We start from the raw sequence: 19,765 nt of genomic DNA, 5'->3' as shown, positions 1-19,765 counted from the left end.
TAGAATGAATTGATTGATGAAAGAGTTAAAAATATAGTGGTCAGAAACCAGGAAAGTGGGCTATATTATAGAATCCTTTAAAAAATTGTACCCTTATGTCTTCCTGTTCAAAGGACAGGTTGAGCTGTCTGAATTCACAGTTCTGCCCACATTATGTTTGCCCTGTAGAAAGAAAATAGGCCTTTAGAAGGCTGTGTTGAAGTTCAGCCTATGCCATTCCACATCACAGCAGGGATATCACAGCCCATCACTTCTAAAAGTTAATGTACCATCCTTCACAAGATCCTCTCTAGACTAATATTGCCAGAGGTTAAATGACATTAATACAGAAGTTCATGACTGCATAATGTAGTTTATAATCCTGAGGACACACTTTAACAGCAACAGCCATTCTTCTCATATTTCCGTTGTCTTTTTGACATAAAAATTGCTCTTGTGGAAAATTGTCATTTCCCAGAGGTCCAACTCTTTATGCTGGGGCTACATGGGATACAGAACAGCTGAAATCTGAGTATAGAACAAAACAGTAGATAAAGAAAGCAACTGCAATCTAAGGAGAGTTCAACTCTAACAGTTGGCTTTCTCATGTCCTGTTTTCTCTACAAAACAAATATGAAGCTCTGTGTTTTATTTTCTCTGTGTTCCCATAAGTGCATCCTGTGTGTGAGCATACTTATGTTTCTGTATCTTATCTCTTGCTGTTTTTCTGGTTATTATCTTGCAATTTACTGATGATGGCAGATATTAAGTATATCTTAAAAGATCCTGGACCTCAAGTAACTCTGACTTTGTTGATATTTAAACCTTAGAGAGACATATATGAGGTACTCAAGCTGCCTGAAGCCCATTATTCATGACTAGGGCATTTGTTTAAGTTCCTATGTACTTGCCTACTCAAAGGAACTAGGCTGGATATGTTAAATCTTTGAGAAACCTTTATAGCTTTGCTTATAAATCCTTTATTACAGTCAGGGTTGAGGAACTCTTTGGGGTTCCATTCCTCTGAGTGTGATTCAGGCTTTTAGTAAGGAGTGTATTTATTAAAAAATATCCCATTTTGCCAATATAATAGCTAATGAGGAAACAGACAAATTTTACTTAAAAACAAATTACTTCACTCCTCCTTAGAACAGTACCACATTCCAGAATAAAGGTCTTAACCATTTAAAACCTAAAAAAATTAACAGTATATGCCAATTTGCATTTAGAAAATGTCTCCAAAATCTATAGTTATGTCCATTTGTATCATTCAAAAATCTTGGTTGCCAATTCAGATCACAATCAGTGGTTAGAAATTATTAGAAGCAAGTGAATACTACAAATATCATTCAAGAAAGTCTTTAAAAACAAGCTGTCAAGCTGGTTAAATATTTAAGAAATACTAAAACTCTTTACTTTTGCATGACAAAATTTTCACATTTATTTATTCAAATTAAGCCACATAGAATTCTATTGTGTCAAGAGTACTCACAGAGAATTCTTATAACCATTCTTACTTTAGAATTCTAAGTCAAGTGACTTGTAGAAAATCTAGATTAAATAAAGCCATACAGATCCTTTAGTGGTTTAACAGTATGTTTGTGATCTTTTGCTATTTTTCCTTTTGAGAGATAGGACTTAGATACCCCTTATCAGAGGTTTAAGGTGGACTAGGGGGATGAGAATCCCAGGGACGGGGAAGCCTGGTGGGCTGCCGTCTATGGGGTCGCACGGAGTTGGATATGACTGAAGCAACTTAGCAGCAGCAGCAGGGGGATGGCTTGTAGTGAATAGCCTAAGACAGAAATGTGTAAATTCCTCGATTAGGTTGTAAAAGGCACTGCATCTTCATGCTTGCTTCACTCTTTTAGATTTCTTGCCTTGTTGTTGTTGTTCAATCGCTAAGTTTTGTCTGACTCTTTGTGACCCCATGGACTGCAGCACAACAGTCTTCCCTATCCTTCACCATCTCCCAGAGTTTGCTCAAACTCATGTCTGTTGAGTTGATGATGCCATCTAACCATCTCATCCTCTGCCTTCTCCTTCTGCCTTCATCTTTCTCGGCATCAGGGTCTTTTCCAATGAGTCTGCTCTTCACATGAGATGGGCAAAAGTATTAGAGCTTCAGCTTTGGCATCAGTCTTTCCAATGAATATTCAGGGTTTCTTCAGTGCTCAGCGATCAGGTTTCCTTTAGAATTGACCTCCTTGAAGTCCAAGGGACTCTCTAGAGTCTTCTCAAATACCACAGTTCAAAGGCATCAATTCTTCAATGCTCAGCCTTCTTTATGGTCCAACTCCTGCTTTGGGGGAATCCAAGTACTATGTCATGAGACATGTAAGCATCTCTGTAGAGAGGTCCAGTGACTAGTCTCTGTGCCCCTCATGACCCTGATCTGCACTGATTGCCAGTGAGTGAGCCTCCTTGAATCAGATCCTCCAGGTTTAGTCAAGTCTCCAGATGACTGCAAGCCCTAGTCCACACACACCCCATCTACAGTATGAGTAGCTGAGCCAGACCCTGAGCCAGAACCAGCCAGTTAACCTGCTCCCAGATTCCTGGTCCAGAGAACCTGGGGAGGATATTACTTGTTTACTGTTTTCTGATGCTGCATATTGTCTGATTGTACTATATGAACTAAAAATCAGAAAAAAAAAAAAAAAACTATTTTCAGTAACCATTTCATTTCAATAGACTTAAATGTTAAATTTGTAAGTTTGTAAATATTTCAGATTTTGCAATGGCAAGAAGCCAGTAATTTGAATCACAGGTCATGGTTTTAAATTACTTTACTAACATTTACCAGCTAGATTACATATTTCCTTTGGCAAGTAAAAGGAATCCAGGTAATGTTAAGGATATTTATTATCTCAAATAACCGCAAGTCCAGAGGTAAGCTGTTATAAAACAAGTTAATACAGTGACTCAATAATGCAAAAGTCTGATAAACTTCTGTGTGTCTTGAAATGTATCTTATTTGCTACTTGAGTACAGTAATTCCCAGCATCGTGTCCTACAAAAATGTATGGAAAGCCTACAAGATGATATTTATTGTGTGTCATTTGTTAAAAGCAGGAAAAACAGTCATAAGAGTCTTCATTCTGTCTTATTAATTTAGATTATGTCACTAGAATTGTCAAGATTGATTTATAGTATTAGCATTTAAATCTTTAGTCTTGGGATAAACCCATGAAATATATATCTTCCAATAATGGGACAAACTTAAAATTGTATTTTTTAGGCAATACATTTGGTAACAAGGATAGGCAACCAATATATACCAAAATATTGATGTGATGTTGAACATTGCAAAATTCAAATATTATTTTCCCTTCAGTTCTTTTCATGTTAAATTAGAATAATGCCTTCATTAAAGGGCTATTATTATTATTACAAAGCTCCTTGGGAGAACAGCCATGATGAACCTAGATAGAGTATTAAAAAGCAGAGACATACTTTGTGAACAAAGGTCCATATAGTCAAAGCTATAGTTTTTCCAGGAGTCATATATGGATGTGAGAGTTGAACCATAAAGAAGGTTGAGAGTGGAAAAGTTTATGCTTTTGAACTGTGATACTGGAGAAGACTCTTGAGAGTCCCTTGGACAGCAAGGAAATCAAACCAACCATTCCTAAAGGACAACAACACTGAATATTCATTGGAAGGACTGATGCTGAAGCTGAAGCTCCAATACTTTGGCCAACTGATCTGAAGAGCCAACTCCTTGGAAAAGACTCTGTTACTGGGAAAGACTGAGGGCAGGAGGAGAAAGGGGTGACAGAGGATGAGATGGTTGGATGGCATCATCGACTCAATGGATGTCAGTTTGAGCAAACTCCAGGAGATAGTGAAGGACAGGGAAGCCTGGCATGCTGCAGTCCATGGGGTCGCAAAGATTAAGACAGGACTGAGCGACTGAACAACAACAACAAATTATTATATGGTGTAATATGTATTCCATATGCTTCAGAAGGATCTATATTCATAGAATAAACTCACATATTTGTATACATGAATAAATGGATTGTACTTTTTCCTAACGAATAACAGCTTTCCCTTCAATTTCCTAAACAGGTAAAAATTGACTCTATTGGAGATATTAGGGCATTACAAACTATATGCTGTTAGAAACACAATTATGCACTCCTGCCTTGAATAACAGAACTGCAATTTTAAAACTAGTACATCTCATGAGAAGTCATACGTTGTGCTAAGTCGTTTTAGTCACGTCTGATTCTTTGCAACCCCATGGACTGTAGCCCACTAGGCTCCTCTGTCCATGGAATTCTCCAGGCAAGAATACTGGAGTAGGTTGCCATTTCCTTTTCCAAAGTCATACATTGTATGTATTTAATTTAGGGAAGAAGGAAAATCCATGACCTTGATAGTAGTAAATCGTAAGGGATTCAGTGAAGGATTGCTGCAGTTATAGTGTGAAATTATTAAATGTCATTTCATCAGACATTTTATTAGCTGTCTTCCTAGTTGAGGAACTAAGAGACTACTTTCAATCTGGTTGTTTCTGTTTTGCTTAGATACCATTATTTAGGAAGACCTAAAAGTATTATTTAAATTCAGGAATTTAGGGGCATAAATATAATTGATTTAGAGTAATTAAATAAGGACATTAGACATGAGTCATTAGACATAAGTCATTAGATATGACTTGGCATGCCAATTTAAGAACATCTAAGTAAATAGCCACTAAGTCATGTTCAGCTATTTGGACTGTAGCCCACTAGGCTCCTCTCTCCATGGGGCTTCCCAATAAGAATACTGGATTGGGTTGCCGTTTCCTTCTCCAGGGAATCTTCCCAACCCAGGGATCAAACCCATATCTCTTGCATTGGCAGGTGGATTCTTTACCACTGAGTCACTTTGGAAGTCCATAAGTACAAAGTCAGTTAAGCAAAATTATAAAACCCTGAGTACTTAAATTAGTTTTACACTATCAATCCTTTTTAGTGTAATTTTCTTAAAATCCAGAGGCATGAGTAACTATATTATAGTTTCAAAATATATAGGACACTAAGTCTACAAATATTTTATAAAATAAAAGGCTTCTATCATTCTTTGGCCAGAACTGCTTACTCTAAGCCCTTGAGAAATCCATAACATTTGTATATTAGAATGTCATTTTCAGTTCAGTTCAGTCGCTCAGTCATGTCCAGCTCTTTCAGACCTTGTGAATTGTAGCATCCCAGGCCTCCCTGTCCATCACCAACTCCCAGAGTCCACTCAGACTCACGTCCATCGAGTCAGTGATGCCATCCAGCCATCTCATCCTCTGTTGTCCCCTTCTCCTCCTGCCCCCAATCCCTCCCAGCATCAGAGTCTTTTCCAACGAGTCAACTCTTTGCATGAGGTGGCCAAAGTACTGGAGTTTCTGCTTTAGCATCATTCCTTCCAAAGAAAACCCAGGGCTGATCTCCTTCAGAATGGACTGGTTGGATCTCCTTGCAGTCCAAGGGACTCTCAAGAGTCTTCTCCAACACCACAGTTCAAAAGCATCAATTCTTGGACACTCAGCTTTCTTCACAGTCCAACTCTCACATCCATACATGACCACTGGAAAAACCATAACCTTGACTAGACGGACCTTTGTTGGCAAAGTAATGGCTCTGCTTTTCAATATGCTATCTAGGTTGGACATAACTTTTCTTCCAAGGAGTAAGCGTCTTTTAATTTCATGGCTGCAGTCACCATCTGCAGTGATTTTGGAGCCCCCCCCCCAAAAAAATAAAGTCTGACATTGTTTTCACTGTTCCCCATCTATTTCCCATGAAGTGATGGGACCAGATGCCATGATCTTCATTTCCTGAATGTTGAGCTTTAAGCCAGCTTTTTCACTGTCCTCTTTCACCTTCAACAAGAGGCTTTTTAGTTCCTCTTCACTTTCTGCCTTAGGGTGATGTCATCTGCATATCTGAGGTTATTGATATTTATCCCGGCAATCTTGATTCCAGCTTGTGCTTCTTCCAGTCCAGCGTTTCTCATGATGTACTCTGCATATAAGTTAAATAAGCAGGGTGACAATATACAGCCTTGACGTACTCCTTTTCCTATTTGGAACCAGTCTGTTGTTCCATGTCCTGTTCTAACTGTTGCTTCCTGACCTGCATACAGATTTCTCAAGAGGCAGGTCAGGTGGTCTGGTATTCCCATCTCTTTCAGAATTTTCCACAGTTTATTGTGATCCACACAGTCAAAGGCTTTGGCATAGTCAATAAAGCAGAAATACATGTTTTTCTGGAACTCTTTTGCTTTTTCCATGATCCAGCAGATGTTGGCAATTTGATCTCTGGTTCCTCTGCCTTTTCTAAAAGCAGCTTGAACATCTGAAAGTTCAGGGTTCACCTATAGCTACCCCATGCCTGAGGCTAGGGGCATCAGCCGGGAGGACCTACCCCACCTCCAAGAATGTCAGTTTAGGTTTATTAAAAAAGACATGTTCAATATTAAGATGACATTGATCAAATTCACTTGAGAAATGTATACTTTTCACTGATATCGCTTTTAACTCCCCGAAAGAGCCTTTAATACTCCTGCTCATACTCTGAGACCATCAGATCTGTTTTTATCAAAATTTTCAATGACCTTCAAGTTATTAGATTTAATGGATATTTCAGGAGTACCATCTTCTGTGATATCTAAGCCATATCTGGTACACTCCCTCTCTTCTTCATACATGGGTGGGAAAGTCCTTCTCTTGGCTTCTGGGACCCACTCTCCTGGTTTTCTTCTTGCCAGATCAGTAGCTTCTTCTCAGTCTCTTTAGAAGGCTCCAGATTTTAGGAATCTCTTGAAGTTGGAGTGCCTCAGATCTTAGTAGTTGGTCTTTATCTCTTTTTTATGATCACTAAAAGTTCCATTTATATATTGATTCTTTATAGATTTTCTATTTTCTCCAGACTAAAATCAAGACATGTTTGTTGAGCCATAATCTACTCTTGTTTAACTAATTATGTTAACTCAGCATGTCTAGTTGAGCTCCACATCTTATCCCCATAAACTTGCTCCACCTGTGAATTCTTTCATCTCAGTTGTTAGTAAATCCATCAAGGTTATCTTTGTTTTCTCTGTCTCTCTCTCTCTCTTCAGAATCTGACATTAACAGTAAAGAGTATTTAGTTACATTTTCATTGAAGAATAAAGAAGTAGAGAGACCTTCATTCACTGCCTGAAAGAAAGATTGCATTCTTTTGTTTTAGCAATCAGTCTTTTCCTAGAAAGAGAGAAAGAATAGTGATCTGATCTTGTAAAGAGTTAAAGAAAGTAGAATTCTCATGGATTGAAGGACTTTGAAAAGTGGTCCTGTTTAGGGATTGGCTGAACTTCTTCTGTGAGAGCATGTTATTAAATGTAGCTCTTTCTGATTGGTTGATGCTTAGAAGTCTGGGCAGCAGAATAAGGTTGTTGCTGCTTGACTAATTCAAAGAAGTATGCTGTTGGAGGAACAAACATGGGTCAAATCTGATGCCTTAAACCTGACTCAGATTGTTTCTGGCCATAGCAATAAGTAACTATCAATATTTTCCTAGGAAGACAGGAACTTATTATTCTCAAGAGAGATAGAAAATATATTTCCTTCCACTCAACTATGTGTTCAAGTCATGTTTCCTTGCACTTTCTCTTTTTATTAAAACCCTGAACTAAAAAACTTGTAGAATTATGGCCAAAAGTAAGAGTACATTTAATGTATGAATTGGGAAGAGGAGTTAGTATGCTAATGGGCAGCAGATTATTTTTTTCTTCAAATATGGAGATATAAATGTAGTAAGTATTTAAGTGAAAGTTACTCAGTTGTGTCTGACTCATTGCGACCCCATGAACTATACAGTCCATGGAATTCTCCAGGCCACAACACTGCAGTGGGTATCCTTTCCCTTCTCCAGGGGATCTTCCCAACCCAGGGATTGAACCCACGTCTCCCGCATTGCAGGTGGATTCTTTACCAGCTGAGCCACCAGGGAAGCCCATAAATGTAGTAGTCCAAAGAGAAAACTATGTCATACCAATAGCAATGATCATATTTTCAAAAAATTACCAATCTGCAAACATAATATACCTTTGGTGCTTATCATAGTATAAAGCTTTGGGTGTGAATGTCAGAAATGTTCAAAGAAAGGAAAATGATGTGAAAAGGATAACAAAATTGAGATATTATTCTGGATATTACTCTCAGAATTTTAACAATGGACAAACATTATAAGAATTATATTGCATCAGGATAACCCCAAGATGATTTTAGGACACAGATAAAAAATGTAAACACATATAGCATCCATTAGCAATTCATTAAGGAGTGGAAATACCTTTGGAGAACATATTCATATTTTATTCCATCATGTAGGGCCAGTTAATCAAATGTGACTAGTATCACTTTTGATTCCAATGTAGAGGATTACATGGTCTTGATTTAGAGACCAACAAATTCCTGTTACAGGTGGTTTCTGTAGCAAAGTAGATAATTTGTTTAAGACCAGCCCATAAGAAATATTTTCAGGCTGTGTCTTTTGTTTGGCTTGTTTCACTTTAGTGTTTTTAAAAACATTCTTCACTATTTGTGTTATTATATAACTTTTTAAAAATTATTTTTAATTAATAAAAATTAATATGCTTCAGCACTTCCACTTAATATTGATATAAAATATTTTTATTTGTTCATTTGACTTAAAATTGTCATATTTTTCCAATAAGAAAACAAAAAGGTGAATCTTATTTTATAATCATAATGAAGACAATAAAAATGAATTATTACTATAGAACCTATATAACTATAGAACTTATATAGAGTTATAGAATTTATATAACTGTAAGTGTTACTGTTGGTAAGTGTTAAATGAGAAAAAAAGTGAAAGTGAAGTCGCTCAGTCATGTCTGACTCTTTGCCACCCCATGGAGTGTAGCCTACCAGGCTCCTCTGTCCATGGGATTCTCCAGACAGGAATACTGGAGTGGGTTGCCATTCCCTTCTCCAGAGGATCTTCCCAACCCAGGGATCGAGTCTGGGTGTCCCGCATTGTAGGCAGAAGCTTTACTATCTGAGCCACCAGGGAAGTCCAAGTGTTAAATTGGAAGATTAATATAAAAGACTTCACAAACTAGTGGCACATACCAAGCAATCGATACATTATGGTTGTTTTTTAAAAATACAAAATTATGATTGTGTTTACTCATATTTCAATTAAATAAAATGTAAAATAATAATGAAATATACTTTTCACTTATTCAGTGGACAGCAACCTGAAAGTATGATGAGTGCTGGGATACACTTGTAAACATCACTGGTGACAGTATAAATTGGTTGAATGCAATATCATTCATTCTGCACAAACAGCAGACAATAATTTAAGACTTTACTAGATATCTCACTAAATTGCTGAAAATATTGAGAAGTTTAAAGGCTACTCATCATCAGGACCATGCGAAAAACATTTCATAGGATCAGCCTTGCAAAAACAGAACTGCTCAGGTCTCTGAGCACTTGATTCAGCTGCCTCAGTACTAGGGACGCTAGACACATCATCTGTGTGGGAATCACGGCAGTGCTGCCAAAGATGATGGACATAATGGGACCCTGTAGCCTGGCTGTTGCTGTGACTTCCACTCCTTCTGTATCCTCTACCTTTTTGCATTGCTTATTTCTGCTTCAAAGCCCAGGATAGCTCACAAACCCTTTTACTAGTCTCATGGAAAATTCAAATTTATTTATTGATTGATTTTCTTCAATGGGAGATTTAATAAGTTGCAACAAGCCTTGACTGTCACACCCCCCCCTCCTTTGTTTATCTATAGGCAACAGAGAGCAGTCCAAGAAGAGAGTAGCAGCCCAGTGCTTTTACTGGTGTCCTAGGGTTAGAACACAAGAATCTCTGAACTTCAGAGATTCAAAGGTAGAGCAAAAGCTGAGGGATGCCTGTTCTGAAGAAGAAAAAACAAACAAACAAAAAAAGCAAAGAGATTAGCTTAATAGTCTATGCCATGTATCCTCTGAAAGCATTTTCATATTTATTGCATGGATTAAGAGGCCAGGAAGGCAAACAGAAACCTGAAGCCAAGAGTCCTGAAAGCTAATCAGAATTTGTGATTGTCTTGTAGTATTTGGGTTTTAGAATGTGGAGTGTAGGCCATACCCAATATGAGTAGCTCTAGTGAATATTTCGGAGAAGGCAATTGCACCCCACTCCAGTGCTCTTGCCTGGAGGGTCCCATGGACAGAGAAGCCTGGTTGGCTGCAGTCCATGTAGTCCCTGAGAGTCAGACACGACTGAGCGACTTCACTTTCACTTTTCACTTTTCACTTTTCTGTGTTGGAGAAGGAAATGGCAACCCACTCCAGCATTCTTGCCTGGAGAATCCCAGGGACGGGGTAGCCTGGTGGGCTGCCGTCTATGGGATCGCACAGAGTAGGACATGACTGAAGCAACTTAGCAGCAGCAGCAGCAGCAGTGAATATATTAGATTTGTAGCTGAGTCCCCTAAAAAACTGCTACTGCTGCTGCTAAGTCCCTTCAGTTGTGTCCAACTCTGTGCGATCCCATAGACGGCAGCCCACCAGGCTCCCCATCCCTGGGATTCTGCAGGCAAGAACGCTGGAGTGGGTTGCTATTTCCTTCTCCAATGCATGAAAGTGAAAAGTGAAAGTGAAGTCGCTCAGTCGTGTCCAACTCTCAGCGATCCCATGGACTGCAGCCTACCAGGCTCCTCCATCCACGGGATTTTCCAGGCAAGAGTACTGGAGTGGGGTGCCATTGCCTTCTCCTAAAAATCTATGTTCTACTAATAAAAGTAAACCATAAATAGGCCAGTCCCTATGAAGTCTGAATCCTAGTACACATAATTATCAGCAGAACATTAAATCCTTTTGGGGGAAGATAAAAGCAACACTTCTAAAACTTTTTTTTTTTTTTTTTTAACACACAGTGACTACTATTACATCTAAAATTACGAGACACATCTAAATACAGTACTAAATTATTTAAAACCAACACAAAAAAGTCAACAAAAATAGACACACATACAATCAAGATATGTTATTAAAAACATTAAAACAACCATAACTAACTGTACCTAACAAGATGAAATTTTCATAGGAGAGTTCATACATAGGAGATAACAGTTGGATTAGACAAAAGAAAATACAATATAGTGATTGCTATCTCCGTAAATGGTTTTAACAGCAGATTGGATGAACAAAAAGAGAATCAGTAAGGTATAATATAGGTCAGTACAATCTGAAGAGAAAAATGCATGAAAAAGGGAGAAAAGAGCGTAAGAAACATTTGAGACAAAAATGAAAGTCAATTATCCTAATTAAAGTACTGGGAGATTGGCCTGAGTGGAGTGAGGCAGGGCAAAGGGAAGAAAAACACCCAGGATTTAAGAATAGTTCCACGCCCCCAAATGCAATGAACACAGAGAAAACCAAGTCTAGAAAAGTCATTGAAAATTGCTAAAAAAACAAAAGTCTGAAAAGCAGCCAAGGGGGGGTGGGGGAAATAGGACCTCATATGCACAAAAATAAGATTGACAGATGCATTTTCAAAATAAAAATTGTATGTGAAGTTATTGTGTTTTTATGCTTTATTTCAGTCTGCTTATAATTAGTTTATTAAGTATTAATTTAGATACCATACTATTTAAGATAATATTTTTTTTCATAGGGTGATGGTCTTGAGATATGATCCATTTATCCCAGCTGATGTGACTGGTGCTGGCATCCAGCACTCAGCTGTCAGCTCTTATAAGAGATTACTACCATCATGCTTCATGATTACCTCAACTAAACATGATTATCACAAAGGTCATGACCCCACCTCTGATTGGTCCATATTCAGTGATTGCTTACAGGAGTAAAACTGCCCTGCTTTCTCATCCATAGTCCGGGAACCACTTGGATAGGTCATCCCATGCTCAGTACTCGGTGCAGAGATGACTGGAACCTTCCATTGAAACTGCCTTGCAGCTTGATGTCTTCCTCTTGTTCAACTTCCTTTGTTCTCATCCACGGCTGATGACCCCAAGAGAACACAGCCTCCCGCTTTCTGCTTCAGAGGCTGCTTCTGAAAGAAGTCAACCTGTGACAAGTAAGTTCCGTATTTTCTCCCTCTTCTTGGGGCAGACCTTTATTCTAGGTTCTATTGAAATAACCTTTTATTTTGCTTACTCTCTCAAGATATTTATGATGTTTCATTATATTATATACACATACACACTAGAATAAAGTGATGTATTTTAGCTTAAATAGGAATAAAAGAAAGAATATTAGAGGCACAAAGATAAAACAGCTACAAATTGGAATGTCTCTCTTCACCTAAGTATATTAGCTTGGTATAAGTGTGTATCATTTAGTAAAAGAGGAATGGAAATTGATTTCCAAGCAAGCACCTACATGAGAGCTTTAAGGAGCTTTTGACTATCAGTAAGGGACACTATAGTTGTGCTGTCAAAAGTTCAGAAATAACAGGGGTAAAACCAATGAATCACCAAAGCAGTTCTTAGTAAAGTTTATTGCGCACACAGCAAAAAGATTGTTTGTGAACCAGAAGCACTCAATCCAAATATGAATGAGGCTCAGGGGTGTATCGTTATTAAGCTTTTCTTTCTTTTTGTTTTTTTATAGTGAGGAGACAGTGAGTGTCCTTCTCAGAGATTGGTTGTAATACTAGAATTTTATTAAATGATACGAAATGGTGGTTGTCTCTTATAGATTTTGAGAAACAGTTTTGTTTATGATTTCAAGATGTGTAAATAAAAAGTGACCCAGGTCATGTTAATCTAGCAAAATGAGCTAAATTAAGCTTTGCTTATAGCACTAAACTGGTTTCATCTGCTCAGGGAATTTTCCAAACTGGTCTCCATTTTTGTCTGTTTGAAGATACTGGTGATGTCACAGGCACTGAGCAAATTAAGCAACACTTAAGTGCTTTAGAAAAATATATTTACCTTAAATAGTGGGATTGTCATGTATTTTTCTCCTTTATTCTTTAGAATTTGAGAGAAAAAATGTTAAAGACCTTTTTACATTTATTATACAATGAAATTTGTATTAGTTGACTATTTTTCAACAATTTTATTGAGATATGACTCACATGCCATGCAATTCACCGATTCAAAGCTTGCAATTCATTTTGTGTGTGTGTGTTTTAGTATATTCACAGATACGTGCAGTAATCTGCAGTCAATTATAAAACATTTTATCACCTCAAAAGGAAACCCCATATCTTGTGACTATCATCTTTTTAATTCTATGTCTCTATACCTATCCCTAAGCAATTGTTTTTTAGTCTCTATATTTTTATTTTCTAATCATTTTATGTGAGTGCAGTCATAAAAGTTGTGATATTTTTGACTACTTTATTTACCATATAGTCTCAAGATTCATTTGTCTTGTATGTATCAGTACTTCATTGCTTTTATAGTTGGATATTCTCCTGTATGGGCATACCATATGTTGTTTATTCATCCTGCAGTTGATGGATGTTGTTTCCACCTTTTGTTTATATATGAATAATGCTGTTTAAATATTCATATACAGTTTTTGGTGTGGACATAGATATTTATTCCTCTTGGGTGTATACTTAGGAGTAGAATTGCTGGGCCATAGGAAAAGTCTACCTTTAATCATGAGAGGACTATCAGTCTGTTTTCCAAAGTGGCTTTAATATTTTATATTCCCACCAGCAGTGTATCAGTGTTCCAATTTCTCTATTTTATCACCATCATACATTGTTATTTTCCTGTAATACTTTATCCTAGCAGATATGAAGTAATATCACACTGTGTTCTGGATTTGCATTTTTATGATGACTAATGATGTCAAGCATCTTTTCATGTGCTTAGTGGCCAAATATTTGTATATCTGCCTGGAAGAAATATTAATAATATTCAAAACATTTATTCATCTTTTAATTTTTTGTGTTTTTATTATAGTTGTAAAAATTTTTTAATATATTTTTGATACAAGTCCTTTATCAGACACATGACTTGCAAATATTTCCCCTATTCTGTATGTTTTCACTTCCTTGATGGTGCCTTTGAAGCAATAAGTTGTTAACATTGATTAATCCAGTTTTTCTGTTTTGTTTATTGCCCATGTTTTTGTGTCATTTATAAGAATCCTTTGCCAAATCTGAGGTAAAAGAGATTTACTCTTGTGTTTTCTTCAAAGAGTTTTGTAGCTTTAGCTCATATATTTAGGTCCTGGATCAATTTTTATTTAATTTTTAAGTAAGCTGTAGGGCAAGGGCCTATCTTGATGTTTTTGCATGTGGCTATTTAGTATCAGTCGTTGTAAAGACTCTTGTTTTCTCTTTGGATGATCATGGCACCTTTGTAGAAAATCATTTGGCTATATGTGTGTGGATTTTTTGTTTTTGTCCATTTAACTGGCATCCCAGATAGCATTAGTGGTAAAGAATCTGCCAGCCAATGCAGGAGGCCCAGGAGATGAAAGTTCTATCCTAGGTCAGGTAGATCCCCTAGAGTAGAAAATGGCCACCCACTACAGTGTTCTTGCTTGGGAAATTTCATGGAAAGAGGAGCCTGGCAGGGTCAGGGGACTGCAAAGAGCTGGACATGACTGAGTACACACTCTCACACTCTCTTTCTCTCTCTCTCTCTGATGGCCTGTGGGAGATCTCGTTCTCTCCATTGAACTTTATCTCTGTTCCAGTTTGAGTTTCATACTGTCTTGATTACCATCTTTGAAGTAGGAAAATGTGAGGTCATATATTGTGTTTATTTTTCAGTTGTTTTGGCTCTTCTGGTTACTTATAATTTTATGTGAATTTTACAATCAGCTTGTCCATTTCAGTAATGAAGTCATCTGGCATTGTTATGGGGAATGTGTTGAACTTATAGATAAAATTGGGGAGTGTTGCTATTTTAACAGGATAAATCTTTCAGTCATGAGCATGGATTGTACTTCCAGTATTTAGGTATCATTTAATTTCTCGAGATATTTTGTGGTTTTCATATTATGCAAGATTTTTACTTCGTTTGTTAAGTGTATGCCTAGTTTTTATTCCTTTCCTTTTTCATCTTACTATGAAACATGTGTTCTTATTTTCAAGGTTGTTCATTGCAAGTATACAGAAAGACTATGAGTGTATGAAAGATTGTATAGGAAGATTGTTTTCCTAATTAAATGTTTGTTTTTTAATGAGGCAGATGTACAAAATCATCAGTGTTTTGGGTAACGCATACCTTTTCTAGAGAAAGAGAATGAAAACAGTGTAGACAAGACTTGAAGGCTGGATGAGATTTTGTTTAAAAAAAATCTTTACAAATACACATAAAATTAATGATCAGAAGATGTTTTGTGAGGTGTATTAAATATATTTAAGTAGAAAATATATTTTCTACTTACTTATTCACTCATTCATTCAAAATATTTAAATATCTAAGATACTTAAACATACCAGATGGAATAAATTTTGATGGTCACTGGGAATACAGTAGTGACCCAAATTCCTGACATTGTGTGCATACTTATTTAATCTTCCTTATAATTCAGTAGATTATAAATTACATAGGGTCAGTGATTGTCTTGTTTACTTTTGCCTGGTAAAAACACTAAGAAGTTATGCTAACATATAGGAATGGCATGTAACTCTAACATGGAGCTTTGGGGGAGAATTTACCTTTAATCTGGAAACTCAAGAATCAATACTGAAGGCAAAATAATGACCCCTAAGGATGTTCCATCCTAATCTTGTGAATCTATGAACATGTTACCTTACTTGGAAAGAAGGGAATTTGCAAATATGATTAAGCAGTTTGAGATTGGAAGATTACCCTGGATTATCTGGGTGGACCTATGTAATTACAAAAGCTCTAGTAAATAAAAGATGGAGGCAGGATCCTCAGTGTCAGAAGGAAATGATGTGAACAACACTGTATCAGCCATATTGGCTTGGGGATAGAAAGAGTAACAAGCTAAGGACCTGCAGGCAGGCCCTGGAAGTTTCAAGGAGGCAAGGACATTCTGTACTATAACTTTCTAAAGCAGTGCAGCCCTGCCAACAGCATGACTGTAGCCCATTCGGACCCATTTCAGAGTTCTGTCATGCAGTGTCACCAAAAAAAAAGTGTAAACCATCAATTAAAAAAAAACAAAAATAAAAATTTGGTAGTAGCTGTGAGAAAGCAGCACAATAAATAAGAGGCAAGAAGGTCTCACACTGGTAGAAAAACTGTCATATGTCAAAGAATGCAGGGAAGACAGAACATGGGATTTCCAATTTTAAAAGTAGTAAAATATAGTTTGTGGAGAAGGGCATTCTTGCCTGGAAAATCCCCATGGAGAGAGAAGTCTGACGGGCTACAGTCCATGGGGTCACAAAGAGTCGGACACAACTGAGCGACTATCACAAAATACAGTTTCAGCATGTAATTTAGGTCAGAATAAAAAGTAAGTTGAAAGTTGAAAAAAAAAGAAAGTTGAGCCAGATGATGAATCTTGCAAATCTTGTAAGGAACAGAGCTTTTATTAAGGTAATGGAGAGATTCTGAAAACATTTAAAGCTGGAGGTAACTTGATCTAATTTTTGTTGTAGAAAGGTCATTCTGAGTTCATTGTGGATTCCCAGTAAGCAGAATTACATTCAACTGTTTTAATTCAGACTTTAGGTATTAATGACCTACAGGGTAGTGCTATTGTCATAAAAAGGATGAAAAGGATTAATAAGATACATAGGAGTTAGAATTAACAGTGAAAACAGTGGACAATTAAGACAATGTTGATATCATGGCTTCCTCTGGATAATGTATGAGGTGTAGAATTACTGAATGATATATCAATACCAAAGGAGCAAGTTTGGGGAAATAGAAGTTCAAAGATTCAGTGATAGATATATCAAGTAATAGATTTCTCCAAGTTGAGATCAGTTTGCTTTATGGATTTGAAGTAAAAAAAAAATTCAGAGTTGAATGTATAAAATTAATTGAAGCCATGAGGAAATTGTTTGTATACTTTGCCAAAAAGACAGCAAAGAAGAAATGGCTCTAGAACATAATCTGGTAACATTTAAGATTTTTTATTTTTTAAACACTAAACTTTAATCTGAACACGTTACTTTAGCTCTGCTGTATGACAGGCTTTAGAGTCCAAGAAAACAGTATAAATCATGCTTTCATATTAATAGGTCAAGTTTTTAAAATACTTGAAACTGTTTCCCAATTTTTCCTTTGTATATAATAATTTCAAATTTGATACTTGTATGAGGAAAAATAGGATATAGTATGTGTGATGCCTAGAAAAATAGCTGGTTTATAAAACTGATTTATAAAAGTGATTTAGTGATCATTTTGTAATGGTCACTAAACAATGTCTATTATTTGATCACTTATTAACTATAATTTCTAATGTGATTTAATATATTTCATTTGATACATTAAATATTATTTTCTTACTCTTAGATAATGAAATGGCAAAATACTACATATAAAATTGGACTTAACAATTCTATAAAAACTAATCTATGGAATTATGGAAAAACCCAGGGATCGAACCCAGGTCTCCTGCCTTGCAGGTGGATTCTTTACCAGCTGAACCACAAGGGAAGCCCTTAAAAAATAGAACTATGAGGCATAACTCAAAATATTTCCATTAGAATAAATTAATACTGTATATTGGTTTTAGCTCAAGATATGCATATTCAAATTAATGCAATGCTTGAGATTTACCAAAGTATTGCTAAGTTTGTTATTACAAATTCTGTTAATTGATGCAGGAACTAAAGAAACAGAGCCTATCACAGCAAGATTCCTCCTCTGCTCTTTGTTTGTGTATGATTGTTAAATATCTAATTATCGCACTTTGCCTGAAGATTATCAGGGCTTCTTAGGTGGTGCTAGTGGTAAAGAACTCGACAGCCCTTGCAGGAGACAAAAGGGACACAGGTTAGACCCCTGGGTTGGGAAGATCCCCTGGAGAAGGTAGTAGCAACCCACTCCAATATTCTTGCCTGGAGAATCCCACGGACAGAGGAGCCTGGCGGGCTGCAGTCTGAGGGGTCGCAAGGAGTGAGACAGGACTGAAGAGACGTAGCACTGAAGATTACCAAAGGTTACAAAACATAAATATTAGCATTTCTTCCCTCTAAATAACAAAATTTCAAACCTTTCAAATAACTATTTACCAATGATTTTAATTCAGAAATGTAATAACTCTCCATTCCCTGTGTTGCTATTATACTTTGTCATAGTTTAGAATTATTATATATAGAGTTCAGAGCTTAGAATTGAATTATTATGTATCCTTGTTTTTTGAGTTAAATTGTAAGACCTTTCATGGTAGCAGTTATGCTTTAAAATTGTGTAATAGCTTTTAGAGTAGTGAGTATAATGGTTGTTACATAATAGATACATTTTGATTTATTAAGGAGTAAGTGTAATCCTCATTATTTAATTTCATCCATCATATAGAAATTTTAACCTACTTTTTTCTCATTTGATTTATTTTTGTAATAGTTGTATAAATCAGAGATCATAACAGCAGTTAAAACAATCAGGAACGCTTGAAAAGAAAAGTAGCACTCCTAAAAAATAACTTAAAAATAGCTGTGGAATAATTGCATCAGCGACCCAAACAAATTAGTCGGTAACAACTGAAGAGTTGTGTGGAACTAAAATTATAGTGAGTATATTCCTGCATACCCCACACATATAAACATATGCATTTACACACTCAAAACATTTTTACACACACAATCACAAAATATGATTTTTTTTAATCCTACTGAGCATACAAACGTAGATAAAGAATTGAAACTGATCAACATTTATATATATATAAATTTTAATACATGTAGTCCATCAGCATGTGTTGATGTCTACACATGGACATCACCAGATGGTCAACCCTGAAAACAGGTTGATTATATTATTTGCAGCCAAAGGTGGAGAGGCTCTATAAAGTCAGCAAAAACAAGACCAGGAGCTGACTGCGGGTCAGATCACGAACTCCTTATTGCCAAATTCAGACTTAAATTGAAGAAACTGGGGGAAACCACTAGACCATTCAGGTATGACCTAAATCAAATCCCTTATTATTATACAGTGGAAGTGATAAATAGATTTAAGGGACTAAATCTGATAGACAGAGTGCCTGGTGAACTATGGACGGAGATTCATGACATTGTAGACGAGATGGGGGTCAAGACCATGCCCAAGAAAAAGAAATGCAAAAAAGCAAAATGGCTGTCTGAAGAGGCCTTACAAATAGCTGTGAAAAGAGAGGAGCGAAAAGCAAAGGAGAAAGGGAAAGATGTCCCTATTTTAATGCAGAGTTCTAAAGAATAGCAAGGAGAGATAAGAAAGCCTTCCTCAGAGATCAATGCAAAGAAATAGAGGAAAACAATAGAATGGGAAAGACTAGAGATCTCTTCAAGAAAATTAGAGATACCAAGGGAACATTTCATGCAAAGATGGGCTCGAAAAAGGACAGAAATGGTATGGACCTAACAGAAGCAGAAGATATTAAGACGAGGAGGCAAGAATACACAGAAGAACTATATAAAAAAGAACTTCATGACCCAGATAATCACAATGGTGTGATCACTCACCTAGAGCTAGACATCCTGGAATGTGAAGTCAAGTGGGCCTTAGGAAGCATCACGGTGAACGAAGCTAGTGGAGGTGATGGAATTCCAGTTGAGCTATTCCAAATCCTGAAAGATGATGCTGTGAAAGTGCTGCACTCAAAATGCCAGCAAATTTGGAAAACTCAGCAGTGGCCACAGGACTGGAAAAGGTCAGTTTTCATTCCAATCCCAAAGAA

The sequence above is a fragment of the Bos mutus genome, chromosome 8, assembly GCF_027580195.1.
Source record: "Bos mutus isolate GX-2022 chromosome 8, NWIPB_WYAK_1.1, whole genome shotgun sequence".
NCBI classification, from domain to species: Eukaryota; Metazoa; Chordata; class Mammalia; order Artiodactyla; family Bovidae; genus Bos; species Bos mutus.
The sequence above is the reverse complement of the archived record's forward strand: the minus strand, read 5'-3'. Positions refer to the sequence as shown.